Raw genomic sequence first — 5,833 nt, 5'->3', positions numbered from 1 at the left:
GACAAAATAATGGAAACACCTTAAAATTTCAAACAAATTTCTTTTAATATAGGGTGGGACCACCTTTGGCAGTAATTTTACAGCTTGAATTCTACGAGGTATGGACTCGTACAAGGTTTGAATTCTTTCCAAAGGAATTTTTGTCCATTCTTCAGCTAAAACAGTCTCCAGTTCTTGTAGTGATGATGGGGGATGATACTCCTTACTTGTTTTTCTAAAATGCACTATAAATGTTCAATAATATTAAGATCTGGGGACTGTGATTATCATCCCGAAAGATTGCGTTTCCTTCTGGAAATAGTTCCGCAACCATTGGATGAATTTGGTCAGATAAAATGCTTAAATAGTGTTGAGTATTAATTCTGCCATGAAGGGAAACCATTGGGCCACCAGATTTCCAATATATAGCCCCCCCCCCCTCCAGATCATCACAGATCCTCATCCATGTTTAACAGTTGGAAGAAGGCAGTCTGGATCAAATGTCTCTTTTGGCTGTATACTCGGCCAGTGGCTGGAAATACGGTAAAGGATGACTCGTCCAAGAAAATAACATGCTTCCACTGCTTTAGGGACCAATTTTGTAGGTTTTTACTCCACGTTTGTTTTTGAAAGTAGTGGTTTTCTGATTGCAGCCTTCCCATGAACTCTGGCTTTGTGCAGCTCCTGGTGAACAATTTTTGTGGTAACTGGCTTCTTCGAGGTGGTCATTAAGCTCTGCAGTAATTTTGAGAGCTGTACTTTTGTGATCCTTTCTAACAATTTGCGTAAGAGTCCGACAGTCCCTATATGAAAGTTTTGGTTTTTTCCTTTTTTCCAGAGTTTTGTTTCAACAAGGAGGTTTTTCCCTCTTTCTCAAAAGCTGTCATCACTTTCAAGACAGTACTTCTTGATATAACAAACATTTTGGCTGTTTTCATTACACTAGCACCTGCTAAATGAGTACCAACAATTTGGCCTCTTTGAAAGTCCGATAGATCTGTGATTTTAATGAATTTTAATTACCTTTTTCTAATGATATCTGAAAAGAAACAACAATTTTAGCAAAACATATTAAGTAACACTAATAATAAATCAAAAAACATAAAAATAAACAAGCTTTTGATGGTTTTATAGATATTTCAGAATTATGATGCTAGGTGTTTCCGTTATTTTGTCCAGCCCCTGTATATATATATATATATATATCATCATCATCATCATCATCATCATCATCATCATCATCGTTTAACGTCCACCTTCCATGCTAGCATGGGTTGGATGATTTGACTGAGGACTGGCGAACCAGATGGCTACACCAGGTTCCAATCTGATTTGGCAGAGTTTCTACAGCTGGATGCCCTTTCTAACGCCAACCACTCCGAGAGTGTAGTGGGTGCTTTTACGTGCCACTGGCATGAAGGCCAGTCAGGCGGTACTGGCAATGGCCACTCTCAAAATGGTGTATTTTACGTGCCACCTGCACAGGAGCCAGTCCAGCAGCACAGGCAACAATCACGCTCGAATGTTTTTTTCATGTGCCACCAGCACAAGTGCCAGTAAGGTGACGCTGGTAATAATCACGCTCAAATTGTGCTATTTACATGCCACTGGCATGGAAGCCAGACAGCTGCTCTGGCAATGATCATGCTCAGACAGTGATCTTAGCACTCCACTGGTACAGTTGCTCCAACAGGTCCTCGCAAGCCAAGTTTAGTGTCCAATGAAGGAGAGGTTGGCATGGGAGCCAGTCGTCTAATTTGGTTCGATTTCGATTTCACTTGTCTCAATAGGTCCTCGCAAGCCAAGTTTAGTGTCCAATGAAGGAGAGGTTGGCATGGGAGCCAGTTGTCTAATTTGGTTCGATTTCGATTTCACTTGTCTCAATAGGTCTTCGCAAGCAGAGTTTAGTGTCCAATGAAGGAAAGGTATGCATAAGTGGGCTGGCTACACCACTGGCAGAGGCCTCGGATTGTGGTCTCACTTGGCTTGCCGGGTCTTCTCACGCACTGCATATTTCCAAATGTCTCGGTCACTAGTCATTGTCTTGGTGAGGCCTAATGTTCGAAGGTCTTGCCTCACCACCATATCCCAGGTCTTCCTAGTCCTGCCTCTTCCACGGGTTCCCTCAACCGCTAGGGTGTGGCACTTTTTCACACAGCTATCCTCATCCATTGTCGTCACATGACCATACCAGTGCAATCGTCTCTCTTGCACACCACAACTGATGCTTCTTAGGTTCAACTTTTCTCTCAAGGTACTTACACTCTGTCGAGTATGCAAACTAAGATTACACATCCATCGGAGCATACTGGCTTCATTCCTTGTGAGCTTATGCATGTCCTCAGCAGTCATGGCCCATATTTCACTGCCATGAAGCATGGCTGTTCGTACACATGCGTCAAACAGTCTGCCTTTTACTCTGAGCGAGAGGCCCTTTGTCGCCAGCAGAGGTAAGAGCTCTCTGAATTTTGCCCAGGCTATTCTTATTCAAGCAGCTACCCTTTCAGTGCACCCTCCCCCACTACTAACTTGGTCACCTAGATAACGGAAGCTATCAACCACTTCTAGTTTTTCTCCTTCGAATGTGGCAGAAGTTGTTTTTTGCACATTTTCAGTGTTTATTGCTCCTGAACATCGGCCACACGCACACATATATATGTATATATGTATGTATATATGTATATATATATATATATATATATATATATATATATATATATATATGCATACATATACAGGGTGTTTGAGCTAAATTTGATGATTCCTTTTTATGCTTCCTTTTTTCAGGAACAGCTTGAGGTATTGGTCAACTGTTAACAGCATTGGAGAGCCTAAAGTTGTAGTTAAGAAAAAGTTATGTTACATAGAGGACTAGAAGCCATTTCAATATTGGAAAAGTGTTACCTGTATCCTGATGATTTAGACCAGGTATCAAAATGTCAACATCTTAGCTACTGCTCAGTGCTCTGTAAACACTATAGAGGCTGTAAGGCATGTCATGGACAACAGTGACTTCAAAGCTATGACCAGAAGGAAAGGATACAGTAGGCATTCTGACTGCATTCACACTTTGAAATTCATCCAACAACTGCAGGACAAGATGATGGTAGATCTGCACAAGGGAATCCATGCTTTGGTAAGAGAAATGGATGTTAGAATCACCACTATGAAGCTGGCCCTGAATGAAGCCCTTTGCTACAACTCATACAAGAAGCTCAAGAGATAAATTCTGACAGGCAAGACCAAAAAGGCTCCTGAGTAAGCTGAAGCATCTTGTTGAGCTGAGGATGATCTGGTCTTTCTCAGATGAAAAGAATTTATGCTGCTTCCACAACACCCAGAACAACAGATGGTTTGCCTATAATCCATGAAATGTCCTGTGTATCATGAAAACCAAGTTCCCCCAAACTACAGGGATCAAACTACGGATCATTGACAGAGTCTGTTATGATCCCTCAATCCATTGGGATATGATCCCTTTTTGTGTTGATTTCTTATCCTGATGAAATGTTCAATTTACTATATTCGAAATGCATCTATAATTTAATTATTTGTAATTTGAATTAATTGAATATGGAAACAATTGTAGGTTATAAGAAATTGATGTTGTTCAAAATTGGAGTTATATTAATAAATTGATGTCTATCAGTCAATTTCTCCATTTTCTTTTTTTCTTTTCTTATATATACATATCACACTTGCTCTGGTGCCACATAAAAAGTACCTGTTGTAATGTGGTCTTCGTCCACTTGTATGTTATTGTTGGCACTGTAATATTCTTGTCACCACTATTATGTTGTGACGGTATTCTGTGTCTTATTTTCTTTGACTTAGAAATGTCTACCTTGATAGTAACTCAAACTCATATATATCACATAACTGGCACTGACTTCAACTAAGAACTCATACAACTCTACTACTACTGACCTCCTACAACTACTGACTGCCTGATTTTATAGTGGCTTTGTCATGTGGGAAGGAGTGTGCCATTTTCACTACATCTCCCCTTTTAGTTATTTTTTTTTTCCTTGGGAAGCAAATAATTTTATTTTACTTTATTCATCCTTCCCCCCTTTTTAGGGGATTTTTTTTCAACTTAATATTTTCTTCGGATCTATTTTAAAACGGGGGCCACATTTTTCATTAATGTTTTTCGTAGTGTTTTTGGTACCGAAAAACTTTCAAACTTCGTATACTTATCTATTTTGTGTTATACAACAGAAAAATATTTTTGTATTCGAATTTATTTCATGTAAAAAATTGTCTTATTTCGATAATTTCAACCAATCACTGACAAGTATTCAGTTGTTTACATTTACTCCTTTGGCTGATTAAGTGATGTAAAGCGTATTTAATCTCCATGCCTTCGTTTTATTTGCTTTTTTCATTTTAAATTTGCTTTAACCCTAACCCTAACCCTAACCCTAGGGTTAGGGTTAGGGTTAGGGTTAGGGTTAATTGTTTCAGAATCGTTTGTTTATGTAGTCGGCACTTAATGTATATCGGCTGAATGGACGTCAGTGGTTGGTTGAAATTACAGAAATACGACAACTTTAACATGGAATAACTTATGGATTTCTTTTTTTTTTAAGAAGACTAAGAGAAAAAGATGTTTTATATGACACATTCTACCAGTGTTCCAAGTTTCAAAGTGTTTCATTAATGAAAAATGTGGCCCCCGTTTTAAAAAAGATCCTTTTCTTCTTGTCAGTGTCTATTTATAGGAACTCTGTGTTCTTCCTTTTTCTTCCACTTGTACATGTGGATTCAACCACCTGTAATGGTTTTAGTACCTGGAATGTGTCATACAGCCATTCCATAGATTCTTCAAATCTGTCTGGTTCATTTTCTATGAATCTCTTCTTCAATTGATTTCTGTGTCTTTATTCAATACCTTTTCTGCTTTTAATTCAATACATCATTTTTCCAACGTACTTTGTAATTTTGCCTTCTTCCCAGTACTGTTTACCATTTTTATATGACCTCATGTACACCTTATTAGCAATTTTGAAAATTTTGGATTGTCTTCCCTGATACTTTTCCTTTCCTTGCCAGGTAACAGTTTATCAAAAACTGATTTCACCTTCCTCACAAACATTAGTTCTGTTGGTGAGCTTCCTGCTGGTGTATTGGGGTTCAATATCAACCTGTATACCCTTAGGAATTGCTGCAGAGTGACTTCATCTGTGACTTCCTTGTTTTCTTTTTACAAAGTTCTTTTAAAAATGTCCACAAAATGCTCTGTCTGTCCATTTGATCTGGGATGGTAAGGTGCTGTTGTTTTATGTTCTACCATGAAGATTTTGCAGAATTTTCTAAATTCACTGGACACAAATTGTGTTCCATTATCAAATACAAGATACAAGATCTGGGGTGCCAAATCTTGTGACTAATTCACGCAAAAAATTTATTACAATTGAGGTCTTTTGCACTTAACAATTTCCAACCATTTTGTAAAACTGGCAACTACTACTAAGTAGTAATAACCATTTAACGGACCTGCTAAATCAATACGCAGTCTTGACCATGGACTTTTTACTTCTGACCAAGGCTCCCATTTTTGAGTAGGCAATTTTGTTGCCAGAGCACATCCATTTACTACATTTGCGACTTCCTTGTCCATCTTCGACCAATACACATAACTGCACATAAGCGCTTTCATCTTTGTGCTCCCCAGATGTCCAATATGGATTTCTTTCAACATTCTTATTTGTAGAGTCTCAGATATCACTACCCTTTGGCCATACATCAGTATGCCATTACATGTTAAATATATGTTTACCTTTTGTTGTTATTCCTTACCAAACCTTTTTTTTTGTTTTCATTCCTTGACCACAGACTTTTTTTGTGTCAT

At 38.3% G+C, this 5,833-nt stretch overlaps 1 long non-coding RNA gene across 1 annotated transcript in view; it reads left to right on the top strand.

Moving 5' to 3' along the window:
• LOC128249611 (uncharacterized) overlaps positions 1-3,632 on the top strand; it is a 4,744-nt gene extending 1,112 nt beyond the window's left edge. Inside the window, exon 2 of the long non-coding RNA XR_008265727.2 lies at positions 2,767-3,632. This is a non-coding gene — a long non-coding RNA (uncharacterized LOC128249611). The remainder of the gene's footprint in view (positions 1-2,766) is intronic.
• The last annotated feature ends 2,201 nt before the right edge of the window (positions 3,633-5,833 follow it).

Source organism: Octopus bimaculoides, chromosome Z, assembly GCF_046866305.1.
Source record: "Octopus bimaculoides isolate indiv1 chromosome Z, ASM4686630v1, whole genome shotgun sequence".
Lineage (NCBI taxonomy): Eukaryota > Metazoa > Mollusca > Cephalopoda > Octopoda > Octopodidae > Octopus > Octopus bimaculoides.
This window is presented reverse-complemented; position numbering and strand designations above follow the sequence as displayed.